Raw genomic sequence first — 16,263 nt, forward strand, 5'->3', positions numbered from 1 at the left:
TCCACCCATCATCAAACATTGAAAGAAAAAGAAAGGGTTGAAGCTTTGTTATATTTGGCCTAGGATGAGGTTGATTGAGGTATGTTTTTAAATCGGTTTTTGATAATTTTTACGTTTTTGAGATCGTTGCTTTGTGTTCTTCAAAACCCATGCTTTAATTTTTGGAATTCATGATGATTTTGTGATGTGCCATTGATGATAGTTTATGATTTTTGTTGTTTGAAGGTAGAAAATAAAAGATATGTGATAGATTATAATGTTTGTTTTCGAATTTTTGATGAATTTGATTATTTTGAGTTAAATTGTAAGAAATATTAAAGTGGGGGACTAAGATGTGAAATCAACGAAATGCAAGGACGTATATGAGTCTAGGGAATATTCGGCCAAACTAAATTGTGATTAATTTGGAATATTTTGTGTTTTGTGCAATTTGGACTAAATTGTAAAAAATGTTAAATATTAGGGGGAAATGGTAAATTGCCCATTTATGTGTTTTTGGACGGAATTGAATGAAATTATGTTTGAATGAGTTAAATTTGAATGTGTATAGATCAAGAATTAAAGAAATCAGACTTGGATCGGGGGAAAAATAAAGTCGTCGATTAATTGTTCCGTTCCGGTTTATCGTTGTTCGAGGTAAGTTTATAAGCAATTAGATGTTAAAATTTCTGAATAAATGTTAGTTATATATATACCGAAATGAAATATGCAAATATATATATAGCTGAATGTGTTTTAGTTCGAAAAGTAGAAATAGACGTGAATGCGATTTATCGATATTTAGCACTAAGTGTGCGAGTATGGAATAACTGCGGCTATATGAACGGCACTAAGTGTGCAAAATTAAAATAATGATGTTGGATAATAGGCACTAAGTGTGCGAAATTAAAATGATGATGTTGAATAACGGGCACTAAGTGTGCGATACCAAGAGCAACTTGGTTAGATGAGAAAGAGCACTAATCGTGCAACTTCATTATGGTCTCGACCAATTATTTAGTACGTGACAGTACAAGTATACAATGGAGGAACAATACTTGACATCAACGTAAGTTGGTTATTTCAATTGTGATGAGAAAATTTTACATGAGGTAAATGAAAGTATATGAGTATATGAAAGTTTATATTCGGCCAAATGGTAACTATATGTGATATTGTAATTATGTTTTATATGCATTTATATATATGAATGAGTACATTCGGTAAAGAGTGGGTATATGATTTGAATATGAAAATAACTATGTTATTATTTAAAGGCATATTCGGCCAAGCTGAAATTGGTTCATAGTTACATATTTGATATTTAAGTTTTGCAAGATCGAATATGTATATATATATGAATATGATTACATTATTCAATTTTTTTATTTAATTATTAACGTCATTAAATTGTTCAATTGCTTATGACTTACTAAGTTATGATAGCTTATTGTGTATATGTGTTTCCTTCAGTTTTATAGATTTTGGAAGCTAGTTACGGGCTCGGGGATCGTCAGCGTAGTCAATCACACTATCGTCCGATCATCGGTACTTATAAAAGTTAAATATAAAATCTATGGCATGTATAAGCTATACTCCCCTTTTGAATATATTTTGAACAAAGTGTATATATATAATAGGCCATGCGAAAATGGCTTGTTTGTTTTGACATGAATGGTTTCATGCTTTGAATATTATTATGGTTGATGATTTGGCTATGTTTTATATATGGTTGAGACTAATATAAATGATGTTATGCTTTGGAAGATTTTCAATTTTGATAATTATGCATATTGGATGTGATAGACAAGTAAAGATGATTGATATGATACGATATAAGTATAAGTTACGTTTGGATTCATGGATGGGAATATCTTAGTTTTTGGCAATTGAGATTGAATTTGAATTATCATATACTATATGAAAGTTGTATATTGATTTACTATGAAAATAGAGTAGTTGAAATTGGTAATTTGCATAATGAGCATTGTTTATGGACTTGGTCTTGTAAACGACCTTTGATACATTGAGGGACAAATAATACATAGTAAATATATATATATATATATATAGGATCGGCTTTGGTATGTTATGCATGGAATTGTTTGAGTATTGATGTTTTGACATTAGTTAAAGCATAAGTATTTAAGCTTAATTGTATTGAGCTAAAGCTTGAGAAATTGACCATATGAATAGTAATTATAATTATTTGATGAATAAATATTTGTATGCAATTTGATAGGTAGTTTTGATTGTTTGAATAATAATAAGTGAATATACTATGAAATTATACAAATGCTTATGGCATATTTGGTCCAATGTTTATAATTGCTTGTATTTATAAGGGTTGATATAGGTACATATGTTAAAATATAATGATTACATGTAAAATAGAAAAAAAATTTTAAATGTGAGTTTTATATACACATTTGTGTCATTGTTGTTTGTAATTGATTTGTTAGTCGAGTAGGCGAAATGAGGTATGACCTAAAGTGGTGTTTGAAATATTCTGCATAATTTTTAATTATGAGTTATGTGTTTATGAATATGTTCGATGCATGATATGAAATTACTCGTAATAAGTTGATATTACCTTTTTTGATTTAAGACTTGGTTGGTTCAGTAGGTTGAACATGTGTACATCTATGATTATTTGAATTTGAATTTGGTTCGGTAATACCACATAACCCCATTCCAACGACGGACACGGGTTTGGGGTGTTACAATCCCGATGACATATAGAGAGCTGTATCAGAATCTGTTTGATACATATGTGGTATCTCCGTTCTACTCAGAACCAGTGCAACCTCTGTTCCCGAAATGGTATGATGCGAATGCCCAATGCGAATACCATGCGACGCAGGAATAACATGACACTCAATTGAAAAATACACTACATTTAAAAAGTTAGTTGAAAGATTCGTCAAGATGGGCATCGTGAAGTTTGACGATCCATCAGGACCTAATATGGTAGGAAATTTGTTACCCAGTCATCCAGACCCAAGGGTAAACGCGATAATTGAGAGTGGAGGAAATAGAACCAAAACCAATGTTGCAGAAGTAAAAACCCCACTGAAATGGGTTTTGAAACAAATGATAGACATGGGATTAATCATTCAGAATTCAGAGAAGAGGCCAAAAGGGATGAGGAGCTATGTGAGTTCCACACTGAAGAAGGTCATGAAATCTAGGAGTGCGTTGAATTCAAAGCTTTGGTGTAGAGCCTAATGGATAATAAAAATTTGGAATTCCTTAAAGAATTCAAAGGCCCAGAAGGAATGTTAGGGAATTTGAACGTTAACGCTGTGTCTGAAAAGGGAGCCAGGGAAGAGAATTTAGCAGGCATTTGCCCTTACACACCTGGAAGTGTTTTGGACAATGGGACTGTAAAAGAGATCCCTGAATTTTTTAGACCTAATTCGGAGTAATGTCCAAAACACGCTTATTGCTCTAAGCATGGGAGCAATAAGAATCCTTTTGTGAGATAAGCTTATGTCCAACATCTTTATTTCAATAAAATGTATCTTTGTTTCTCACTTCGAGCAAATCTTCTTTTATTGTTTCCATTGCATTCATAATCATACTATACAGATAATATTCTTAGATTCTTTTGTTCTTTGGATCTTCCTTCGTCCCTATAATAGGTCTCCAGATATCAATGATATGAATGACACTGTTATTGACTCAAAACTTTCTTTTGAGCAAGATATATGTCCAGAGAAACCTCAAGACTTTGAAGATGACCGAGACTGTAGCTTATCTCATGATTTGTTAAGGATGATAGGACAGGATGGGAAACAGATCCTATCTTACAAAGAATCAATGGAATCCATTGCTTTTCTCTATATGGGGCATGGATGTCATTGGGCCGATCTCGCCAAAAGCTTCTAGCAGTCATCGATTCATCTTTGTAGTCATCGATTACTTCACTAAGTGGGTGGAAGTTGCTTTATATGCCAATGTCACAAGGTCAATAGTCAGCAAATTCTTGAAAAAAGAAATCATATGTCGGTATGGAATCCCAAAAATGATCATATCTGACAATGCATTAACAACAGCACGATATCAAAATTTTGCAGTCTGTTCAAGATTAACACCATATCGCCTCAAAATGAACAGTGGAGTGGAGGTAAAAAAACCTCTACCGAAGCAACGTCTTTCTCTTTAGCTTATCATAGTTTTGCCCATTGAAGTCGAGATTCCTTTTCTCCGAGTTTTTTAGATCCAATCCCGATTGAAAAGAATGGTACAAAGTTATCCGTCATGGTCAAATGTACCAAAAACAAATGATGCGAGCTCACCAAAAAAGGGTCGTCCCAGAGAATTCCAAGAGGGGGGCCTGTTATCGAAGAAGATCCTTCTCATACAAAAGGACTTCAAAAGAAAGTGGATACCAAACTGGGAATGACCTTATGTGGAAGGCCTTATCTTGAAAAACGTTGATTTTAACCGGGAGAGATAACAAGGACATGCCTAATCCTATGAGTTCAAATTCAATAAAAAAATATTTTATAAAAAAAGAAGAAAAAAGAGAGGCCAAGGTGAAAACCCACAAGGGCGCCTTGAGACCAAAGGAGTTTTGAATTGAAAACCCAGGAAAAGGGCAATTCAAATTTCGATCGAAGGTGGGGCATGCTGTAGTCTTGTCCTCTCCGAATTAACAAGAAAGAGGGATGCTACATCTTGGGGCATCAACAAAGTCTTCTAGGACTTCTAAACACGTATCAAGTTTAAAAGGTCCTCGAGAAGTTTTGTGTAGAGAAGCTCATGCTACGATATCTGGGGCACCTATTTTCATCTTATTCATTTCGTATCTTAACAAAATTTGCTATCTTGTTTAATTTATTCATTTCGAGCTTTGCTCTCAATAAAATTTCATCTTGTCCATTGTGATAATCTTTTTCAAGCATTTTTTATTGAAATAACGATTAATGGACTGATAATTTTCAAGCAAAAGGAGTTTTGCATATTACTCCGAAAGCTTCTAAATAGTACAAGGACCTGAAACAGGACTATTATTTAGAACTAACCAAACCTAAGGATTGGAAACATTTGAGAAAGAATAGCCTAAATTATGGCTATTTCTTCGGGTTTTCTATCAAAGATACCAGGTGAACAAGAATGCAGGGTAATGCGTCAGTGATAAAACCTTGATGAACAATGAGCAATGTCAACCCAAGCATTAAAATGGATCATTCTAAAAAAAATGACATTCTGTATTCATGCAAAAATAATTCATACACATCTAGTTAGGAGCATTCGATTCATTCTGATCATGACATCCTAATCACTTGGCATAAATAAGCCCATGAAATGGATTCTACAGGTCATGTTACCCAGAGAATGGTGTAACAGGTCAATGAAGCCACTAATCCTATACCCCTGAAGTTGCAATGGGATGGATTGAAGATCATAGCAAACCTTATCTCCCTGAAGTTACAGTGGAGCAGGTTGAAGATACAAGTCTTATCTCCCTAAAGTTGCAGTGGGGCAGACTAAAGATAGCAAATTTTATTTCCCTGAAGTTGCAGTGGAACAGATTGAAGCTATAAATTGCAGATTTTATCTCTCTGAAGTTGCAGTAGAGCAGATCATAGCAAACCTTATCTCCCTGAAGTTGTAGTGGAGCAAGTTAAAGTTACAAGTCTTATCTCCCTAAAGTTGTAATGGAGCAGACTGAAAATAGCGAATCTTATTTCCCTGAAGTTGCAATGAAACAGATTAAAGCTATAAATTACGGATCTTATCTCTCTAAAGTTGCAGTAGAGCAGATCATATCAAACTTTATCTCCCTGAAGTTGCAGTGGAGCAAGTTAAAAATAAACCAATATTATCTCCTTGAAGTTGCAGTGAAGCAGATTGAAGACAAGCTACAAATATTATCTCCCTGAAGTTGCAGTGGAGCAGATTAAAGCCACAAAACCTATCTACCTAAAGTTGCAGTAGAATAGATTAAAGCTATTAATCCTATCTCCCTGAAGTTACAGTGGAGTGGATTAAAACGATGAACCTTGTACCTCTGAAGTTGCAGTAGGTCGGATTAAATCTACCATAGCAAGTTTTATCTCATTGAAGTTGTAGTGGAATGGACTAAAACCGTAAGTCTCATCTCTCTGAAGTGGCAGCGAGTTAGAACGAAGCTACTTGAAGAAGATGAAAGAAGTCAATATTCCGTGAGATCGGTTAAAATTGGTCCTTCTTAAAAGTCTTTGCTCCATTCTCATTATACGACAACGAGCAAAGAGGGGCAGCTGTAGTAGGCCCAATTTAGCCCGGGCCCAAGACCAAATACAAATAATAAATAAAACCAAAAAATAAATAAAAAGTCTAAATACCAAGCCCAAACTTATAAACCCCAATACCAAACCCAATAACCAAAAAAAAAACCTAACAACCCACTAGCCCACTATCTTAACATTTCAGCAAAAAATAAGCCCTAGCCCATAACCCTCTTCAGCCACCGCTCCTAGCTGCCACCACGCACGCCACCACCGCCGCACGCCAACCTCCACGCACCTAGTACCTTCAAACAAGAAAAAAAAAGCACAACAGACACAGAGGCAAAAAGAAACAGTAGCAAAAACAAACAAAATATTGTAACGAAATGTATTTTCGGCTATAAAAAGCCACCACACACAGGTTGTGATTTTTTACGGAGAGTGAAATGCAAAAACTGAGAAATAAATCAAAAGAAAAAAGTTCCAAAATATTGTCTTTCTATTTTTGTTTTTATTTGTCTTTTTGCCTTATATTTGCTTTCATTTTAAAGAGGAAAAGAAAAAAGAAAAGAAAAGAAAAGATTCGAATGTTACCTCTTTTTTTTGCATTTGCGCCACCGTAGGTGGCTGAGGTTCGTCGGTTTCGATGAAAATCGATGTCTAATGGGCTCGGGGAGTCAAAAAGCCAAAAAAAATAGCCTTCTTTCAATTTTTCGACCACCGTGGATGTAGAAGGTCTTTGTCACCGACAAAACAATGCCACCACGGTGGTCCATTTAACGGAGGATGGTCGAAGTAGGAAAAAGTTGAGAGAGAAGAGAAGTTTTTTTAAAGGTACGTTGCAAATGATTTTTCTTAAAAAGTTTTTTTTACTTATATAAACAACCAAAAACGACGTCGTTTTGGGCTTGGCTTCTGACACCCAAAACGGCGTCGTTTCAAAGTCGACCCTACGATCCGACCTGGATCTTCCTAGGATCTACGTGTTTTTAAAAGGGGGTTTATTTGCGCGAATAGTCCTTTCGCTTTTTAATTATTTTGAAATTAAGTTCTTTTATTTTTTTATTTTTACCCTATAATTTATTTCAATTACATTTTAGTTCATATCTGAACGACGCTGTTTTGGAAGAGAAGGGAGAATATCCCATTTAGTCCCCCTGTTATTCGCGCATTCGACTTAGTCCTTCCCTTTTTATTTATTTCTGATTTGCCCTCAAATCTCTGTTTTAAATTTCAATTTAGTCTTTTTTTTGTTATTTTTTCTATTTTAATATTAAATTAATTAATTTACTATTATTACTATTATTATTTTCCCCTTTATTTATTTATTTACTCATTATTATTATAGTATTAAATTAATGAGTTTCGCAATTATTGTTTCTATTTTTTATTTATTTATTTTTACCTAAGTATTTTAAAATACATTTATTTTATTATTATCGTTTTATTTACTTATATCTTTTATATATTTTCAAATTCTAGATTATTTATTATTCATATTATTATTAATATTACCATTATCATTATTATCTTTTAATTTACATAGTATTTATTCATTTGTTCACTATTAGTTTTAATATATATATATTTTAGCTCTACTTATTTTTTTATTAGCTTGTTTGTTCTATTTATTTTATTCAATTTTCGTGTTTCCTCTCGACATTCGTATTCATGCATTTATTATTCATTATGCATATTAACATCGTACTTTTTATACCAATCCGTGTTACATTAATCATTACTCAATACATAAATTTGTTTAAATAAGCGATATGTCGTATTTTAAGATTCGAAAAGTCGTTCCCTAACTTACGGGGTTTCGGTTTTCTCGATAAATCCAACTATACGAACCTTTTTAAACATAAGTTTTTTAAATAATCTTGGGAATTAAAAAAGATCATGGTCTAACTTACGGAATATGATTTCTTTTCTAAAACTGAGATAATCAAATATCTTTTAAAATAAATAAAACTTTTGGTGTTTATTCTCGTTTCGGGGATTTAAGACATTGTGTCCTAACTCACGGGATATAATTTTTTTCTTGATTGACATGAAATACGCCCTTTTCTAAAAAAAATTCAATTAAGCGATATTTTAACAAAGGATCGTATTTTAAATCTTTTCAAAGTTTTCAATTTTTGACACTAAGACATTAATTAATCAATTAGGTACCAATTTTGGGCGTTACGAGGGTGCTAATCATTCCTCGTACATAACCGACTCCCGAACCCATTTTCTGGATTTTTGTAGACTGAAAATTGTTGTTTTAGTAAATTAAATATTTTATTAAAATGATTAAATCACAAGGTGATCCGATCACACCTAATAAAAAGGATCGGTGGCGACTCCCATATTCGTTTTCGTTTTCAAAATCAAAGTCGACCCTTTTCAAAAAAAAAAGGTTTCGGCACCCACAAGCTTATGTTCCCAAATAAATAGAGCCCTTCGAAAGTTAAGAGATAAATGACCCTCAACAGAAAGAATATCAACCACCAATGAGTCTTGCTGAGATGGTAAAGAGAACAAACTTGGAAACAAAGATGGCGAGGAAAATTCACCCGCACATTGATCAAGCCAAAAATGCGCGCATTTGTCATTACCACTAACCTATTTACAAGCATTTAATAAGCATGGAAAGGTTAGAAAGTTAGAAAGATAAAAAGAGTAAACTATAAAAATCACTTTTGTTTGCCTCGGATTATATTGTAGTCACTTATATTTAAAATGTTACGTTTTAGTTACTTACGTTATCGTTTTGTTACAAAGTGATCACTCTATCGTTAAATTTCGTTACCTCCTTAACAGTAGTCCTACATGGCAGTCCAAATGAGTTTTAAATGACAACTTGAATGTTCACTTGCTGGGATGAAAATAAATTTTTAATTAAATAAATTTAATTTGAACTACCACGTAGGACATTCAAGTTGGCATTTAAAACCCATTTGGATTGCCATGTAGGACCGTTGTTAAGGAGGTAACAAAGCTTAACAATAAAGTGACCACTTTGTAACAAAACGATAGCGTAAGTGACTAAAACGTAACATTTCAAACATAAATGACTAAAATATAATCTAAGGCAAACAAAAATGACTATTTTTATAGTTTACTCCAAATAAAAATATAATTTTTTATAGATGTGTTTGACAGGAAAGATAGAAGAATAGAAAGAAAATGGTCATACATTGTTTCAGAAAATTGAAAATTGAAAGAAAATAAAATAATTAAAAAGTACATAATTTTGATCTAACATGCATGTCTCTCATTTTCTCTCATCTATACTTACGGTTGTGGGTCTATTTGACTTTGGAATCATTGGATGAGAGCTATGAAATAATTCCGAGCCAAAATTGAATTTTATTTTAAAATTAAGTAAAATTAGCTTTAAAATTAAAATCAAACTTGGAGTTAATAAAATTGATTTGAATTGAAAACTAAGAATTAAATGGAGATTGAATTTAAATTTATTTTGAAATAGTTTATAAGTTTAATTAAAATTTAGGAATTTGGCATGATGAGGGTGGATATTGGGATATCCAGTCCAGGTATGGTTTTTGGAGAAAAATTGTTTTTAAATAAAATCATTTTTATTCTAATTGTTTTATTTTTAAATGATTTTGAGAAACAAAACTACTTTGGATTTGGTTTTTAAATAAAATATTTATTAAAACCCATTTTATTTTAAATTGGGTCAAGCCCAAATCTATTTACTTAAGGTTTAAATTAAGTCAAGTCCAAGTCCAAATCGGGTCAAACTCAGAAGTACAAGTCCAACCAGCCTAGGAGGCCAAAAGGCCCACATCTTTATGAAATTTCAGGTTAAGGTTTTGAAACCCTAAGGAAGCCGCTGCGCACATGTGGTAAGGGAAGAGTCAAAGTGCATTAAGTGGTATTTACTACCACATTTGTCATTCATTTATATATTTTTTTTTTCATTTTTTAAACATCAATTAAAAATATTTTTAAAATACAAAAAATATTGAAAAACACAAAAACAAAATTGAAATATTGAAAATCCAATAAAATTAGAAAATCGAAAGAAATAAAAAAATAAAGAAAAAGTGAATATTTGAAGAAACTTTCAATCTTTTCGCTAGCTCGTTGAAATAAAAATAAATTACATGTAGAATTGAATGAAAATGATGAAATAAAATAAATGGGTGACATTAATAAATGAATGTGTTTTCTTGATAAATACAAAAGGACGTGGGAATTAATTTAAAATTTTTCAAGTAACTATTTAATTAATTAAATAATTAAAGTTTGAAAATATAATTAAATTAAAGGTAAATTATAAAAATAGTCACTTTAGTTTGCCCCAAATTACATTTTAGTCAGTTATATTTGAAATGTTATGTTTTAGTTACTTACGCTATCGTTTTATTACGAAAATAGATTTAAAAATTCAAGTTCAAAGAAGTTGACAGAAGATAGTGAGGAAATTAAGGTTGTTGGAGCTGACAATGGGAACCCCAAGAGCCTACCGGATTGTTTGGTATTGGAAATGTATGCACATTTTGCCAATAGGACGAGTCCTGGTGCATGGAGGAGGCAGAGGAAAAAGAAGGAAAGACAAGAGAGGAAGAAATGGGAGCCTCAACATTTTCTTAAACTTACTGACTGCTTGCTTGCTCCGGATTAAGCCCTTTCAGGGTCTTTAAAAACTCCTCGTTTTCGAAATTGTGAATCTTGTTGCAAATATAATTGGTAAGGAAATGGAAATGCTTATGAATAAGGATGAGTAAAATTCAATTACATTTGAAAAAAAATTCAAATTTCGAGTTAATTGAATTAAGTTATTCAAATTATTTGAGTTTCGAGTTTAAATTGAGTTGAATTTTACAATTCAAATAATTGAATAATAAATTGATGTAAATATCTTTTAGTCCCTATCAAGTTTGAAAATGAGCAAATTAATCCTACAAAAAATTAAAATATTTGTAAAAATTTGAAATTTATATTTTAAAAAATATAAAAAATTCAAAAAATCTAAAAACATATAAAAAGTTAAAAATTAAAAATTTCTAAAATAATAAATTTGGGAACTAAATAAGAATTAATGATTCAAGTTTATTATACTTAAAGTATTTTTTTATTCTGCTTTGAAAAAGTTTTCAAATTTATGTGCTTTAACATGGAATTAGTTATACTATAATAAGATTTTAATTTGGCATGTTTAATTTTTTAATTTAACTTGAACAATTTCATTTGATTCAACAAAATTTTAAATCGAGTTAGGATGATAAAATAGAACCCGTGAACTCGAATTTTTCACTTGATTCGACTCGATTCGATCGAATGCTCATCCTTATTTACGAGGCTGCCTTGGGAATTTAGATTATTTCAAGTTTTAAGTTAAAGCTGCCATGTTAGACAGACACTGATGGATCCGTATTTTGTCTGGCTTTTCTTTCAAGCTTCAACAATTGTGGCATTTGGTTGATATTTTTGGCATATGTATGCCACTAAGTAGGAATATGAAATCGAAATGCGTCAAGAACAACAGGATGTAGACAGCAGTAAAAGCATGTGTGTTGTTTGATCAACATCATTTTGTTGATATGATGCAATCTATAGTTTATTCAACATATAGTTTTCCACAGTTTGTTCAACAACTGGTGTAACAATTTAAATGAATTTTGGTTAGTGATAAATTAATGTACAGATTCATTTCTAACTTGGGATCACGCTTGCTGTGGCTCTTGGGTTAATATTATATCCTTTTTGTTGAATAATAACCACAACTTTGTTGCAGTGTGAGGCTTGCAATCAAATCAATCCCTGGTGCATTTTGAAACCCCAAAAGCCATCGTTCATTCTCTTTTCTTTCCTTGGCAGTGCTTGAGATCACTTACTAATGGGACCATGAATGTTTATATAAGCATGTGTAGGTGGAATAATTAGGCAAGGGGCTTGCAATTTATGTACCCTTCATCTTTCTCTTGAGTTTTCCCTTCACTGCATACAAATATCTGCTAGATCTATAGGTTAATAGTATGAAACGCAGGTAAAAGCTGGCTTGATTTCCATTATTGTATCGCAAAGAAGTTATGGTGTTTCAGTATTTCAGGGCACTTGAAAGAAGTAAAAGTTGGAGCATATATGAGCTGTGAAATTATTTAAGAAATATGACATTTGCAGCAAAGACTGGTCAAAGGTAGGAATTACTTACAGAGACGAAATGCCATAGCACTCTCCATACAATAGCATGGTATACCAAGTACTAAAACCCCATTAAAAATTAAAGATATAGTTCTAAATATAAAAGCTGCATCTCTCGAGCATCGAATGGGCGTTTGGTCTAGTGGTATGATTCTCGCTTTGGGTGCGAGAGGTCCCGAGTTCGATTCTCGGAACGCCCCTCTTTCTCATGGAAATATTATTTTCCCGCCTACACTTTTTGGAAGGTCTGTTGCAACACAGAAGCAACTTTCAACATGGATTTTGCCTTTGTGGTATATGGAAGTAAAAACAGCTTCTTTAACAACCCTTTCGACCATCACTTGTTTCGTTCAAGCAAACAAACATGGCATTTTAGGAATCCCAATGAATTTATTTCGTTTAAAACCGATTGTTTATGCTATAAATTTTTAGTTTTTCCAGTTTGGGAAAGAGTTGCCCTTTGTAACAGTGTGGTTTCACACACATCGGGCCTTGAAATTTTGGGTTGCCAATATAAAGTGAATTTGGATGGGGTTGGGGCAAGTGGTAATTGGTAATTGGTCCACCTGGATCAAGGTATTTTTCATGTTATAATAAGAAACTCTTTAAAAATTTGAATCTTAGTTACACTAATGGTCCTCTCAGCTTGTTGTTTTGATGCTATTACCGTAGGAAACGAAGTTGTTTATTTCATACAGTTGACTGATGCAGTGAGTATGTATATATTTGGTGGTATAGATGCCAGTGAACATTGCAGTTGGGCAAGTTGATTCGGATTCATACAGATATCCTATTTATCTCTATTTACGCTCTCATATATTCATGCAGCATGCAAGGATCTACGTAGAATATGTACTGTAAAACATCTTGGATCAATTATGCTGTCAATTCTCATTAGCTATTCACAGTTCCAAGTTGTAAATCACCGTAGCTATTCATAAATCAGCTCCTGGACATGAGACAATTAATTATGCCAATGTGGATAAGGAGTCAATTTATCGATGGTTTCTAAGTTTGTCTTAGTTAACAAATGAAATTTACAGCTGCAGCAGTGCATTTTGGTGAAGACAACAGTGTCATTGCTTAAGGTAAGCTAGTTGCTACTTCCAAGGTTCATATTTGCTACACAAAAATATATATAATAATGTGTTACACAAAAATACATATATTTTATTTTTACTTACATTTAAAAGAATTGAAAATTTTAAAGATAAGTAACAAAAATTAAAGGCTTAAGGATGTAAAAAAGCCTCAAACTTTTTTAAAAGAGCAATTAAGCCTCTATTTTTTTTCCACTCGATGAGGTACTTGAACTTTTAAAATATATAAAAAAAAGCCCTCAAATTTTTTCAAAAAAAAATTAAGCCCCTTTTATTTTTGTACTCAATTGGGTACTTTAACTATCAAAATGTATCAAAAAGGCCCTTTGACCTTTAAAGTTAATTGTCCCTCTTTTTTTTAGTTAAAGTCATCCCATGTCGCAACCACGGCGTGACATGTGGCAAAAAATTATAAAAAATAAAATCAATAAAAATTATTAAATTTTAATAAAAATATAAAGATATTTAATATTTATCAAAAATTATAAAAACCATAAAAATATAAAAAAAAATTGTAAAATTTTATAAAAATCATAACAAAAATTTATAAAATGCATCAAAAAGGCCCTTTAATCTTTAACCTTAATCGTTGATCATTAAAGTTAACGACCCCAATCTTTTTCAGTTAAAGCCGTCACGTGTCGCAACACAGCGTGGCATGTGACGAAAAATGATAAAAAAATAAAATCAATAAAACTTATAGAAAGTTGTAAAATTCTTCTTTTGATACGATAATTTTTATAAATTTCTTACGGCTTTTTAAAATTATATAATTTTTTTCTATATTTATTATATTTTTATATTTTTTACGATTTTTATAATTTTTTATAATTTTTATCATCTTTTGTCATATGTCACATTGTGGTTGACAAGTGGTGGCTTTAACTAAAACAAAATTAGGGGTAATTAACTTTAATGGTTAGCAGTCAAAGGGCTTTTTTTATTTTGGCAGTTCAAATACTCAATTGAGTATAAAAAAAAGGGTTTAATTGTTTTTTTTTAAGTTTGAGGGCCTTTTTGATGCATTTTGAAAGTTTAAGTCCCTAATTAAGTGCAAAAAAAAGCAGTTTAATTGATTTTTTTTAATTTAAGAGATTTTTACATCCTTAAGCTAAAATTGTAACGACTAGATAGTCGGGGGTTTCGGAAAACGTATTTTTGGGACTCTATTTTCGTAAATCGGACTCGTAAATATTTAATTAAATATTTAAGAAGTTAGTTGGGTAGCTAATTAATTTTTGGATTAGTGAATTTTATGAAATTAAGATTTATTAAGGTACAGAGACTAAATCACATAAGAGTTAAAAGTTAAATTATAGATTAAAATAAATTAAAGGGACTAAGGAAGCAATTATACCTTTGTTTCAATTGAAGTGGACGTACATAATGAAATAATATTTATGATATGTATATATAATATATATTATATAATATGTTAACTTAATGAATATAAGTAATAATAATAATAACAATAATAATAATAGTGCATTAAAACAACCAAAAATTTTCTTCTTTCATTACTATTACATGCAAACATTAAGAAAACAAAAAGAAAGGAAAGAAAGAAAGAAATAGCAAGGACGCACGGCCTAAAGCTCAAATTGGTTAGTGTAATTTAGTCCCTATACTCAGAATTTTTACATTTTTGGAATCCCGGTACTTAGGGCTACTCGACCCATATTGTAATTTTTAGTATTGTTCAAGATTTAGATGTTGACATTGTTGAATAGTTTAAGTATTAGGGATTAAATAGATAGATTTTTAAGTTAGAAATGGAAAAGGACTAAATTGTGGAATTAATTGTTGATTTTGAACAATAGGGACTAAATTGTAAAAAAAATAAATTAAGGGGTCAAATTGGAAAAGAGGAAGCTAAATGTGGTCTAGAGTGAAATTAGTATAAAAATATGAATTTAAAAGTGAAGGTTAAAACTAGTCTTGATTTAGGGACTAAATTAAAAAATTAGCAAAATATAGTTCAAAATCCTCGAGTAAAAAGGGGAAGGATAAAATCGACATCGAATAGCTCGAAAATCACAGTTTGTATTTCTATAATTCGAATTAAATATTAGATTATTTCCATATATAATTACTTGCATATGGTAAGCAATTGAGGTTAGTACTTTGATACTTGGGAATTGAATTAAATTCATAATTGAAACGAAATGGATTTATTTTGTATATTATGAAATATATTGATTATGAATATATGTGTATTGAGAAAAACGTGATTATTATCAAATTGAATATATGCTTATATGTGATGATATATATTCATGAAATTGAGACATTGGTCGTATTGAAAAGTGAAAGGAATATCTATTAACTGTACCGGGCTGAGTCAGATATAGATGGCATGCCATAGGATAGGAAAAGTTCAGGGATTACTTCGACCTCGAGTCGATGAGGCACTGGGTGCCAATTTGCTTCGGTTTAACCAATGAGACACTGAGTGTCAATTTATATAGCGCTGGGCGCAATTATTACTTCGAATTTATCCGATGAGGCACTGGGTGCCAAACTGGTGTGTTGGTTGGATCCATGTATCCGTCCGAGTCCATGTCGTGTTAATAGGGGAAAGTAAAATAATAATTTATGTGATTGATATTGAAATGAAAAAAATGAGAAATGAATATGAGATGAGAAAATATTGAAATGGCAAATATGAGAAATGACTATGAGATGAGAAATGATATATGAATTGATGAATTGATATGTGAAACTTGAATGAATTCAAGTATTGATCAAAGATATGAATCATGTCATTGCATGAGATGATGTATTCAAATGTTAAATGAAATACCATT

At 31.5% G+C, this 16,263-nt stretch overlaps 1 non-coding gene across 1 annotated transcript; it reads left to right on the plus strand.

The window, feature by feature from the left end:
* Positions 1-12,484: 12,484 nt before the first annotated feature.
* TRNAP-UGG (transfer RNA proline (anticodon UGG)) lies at positions 12,485-12,556 on the plus strand. Its single transcript has one exon. It is a non-coding gene; the product is annotated as a tRNA-Pro (tRNA).
* Positions 12,557-16,263: the final 3,707 nt, after the last annotated feature.

Source organism: Gossypium raimondii, chromosome 3 (genome assembly GCF_025698545.1).
Source record: "Gossypium raimondii isolate GPD5lz chromosome 3, ASM2569854v1, whole genome shotgun sequence".
Lineage (NCBI taxonomy): Eukaryota > Viridiplantae > Streptophyta > Magnoliopsida > Malvales > Malvaceae > Gossypium > Gossypium raimondii.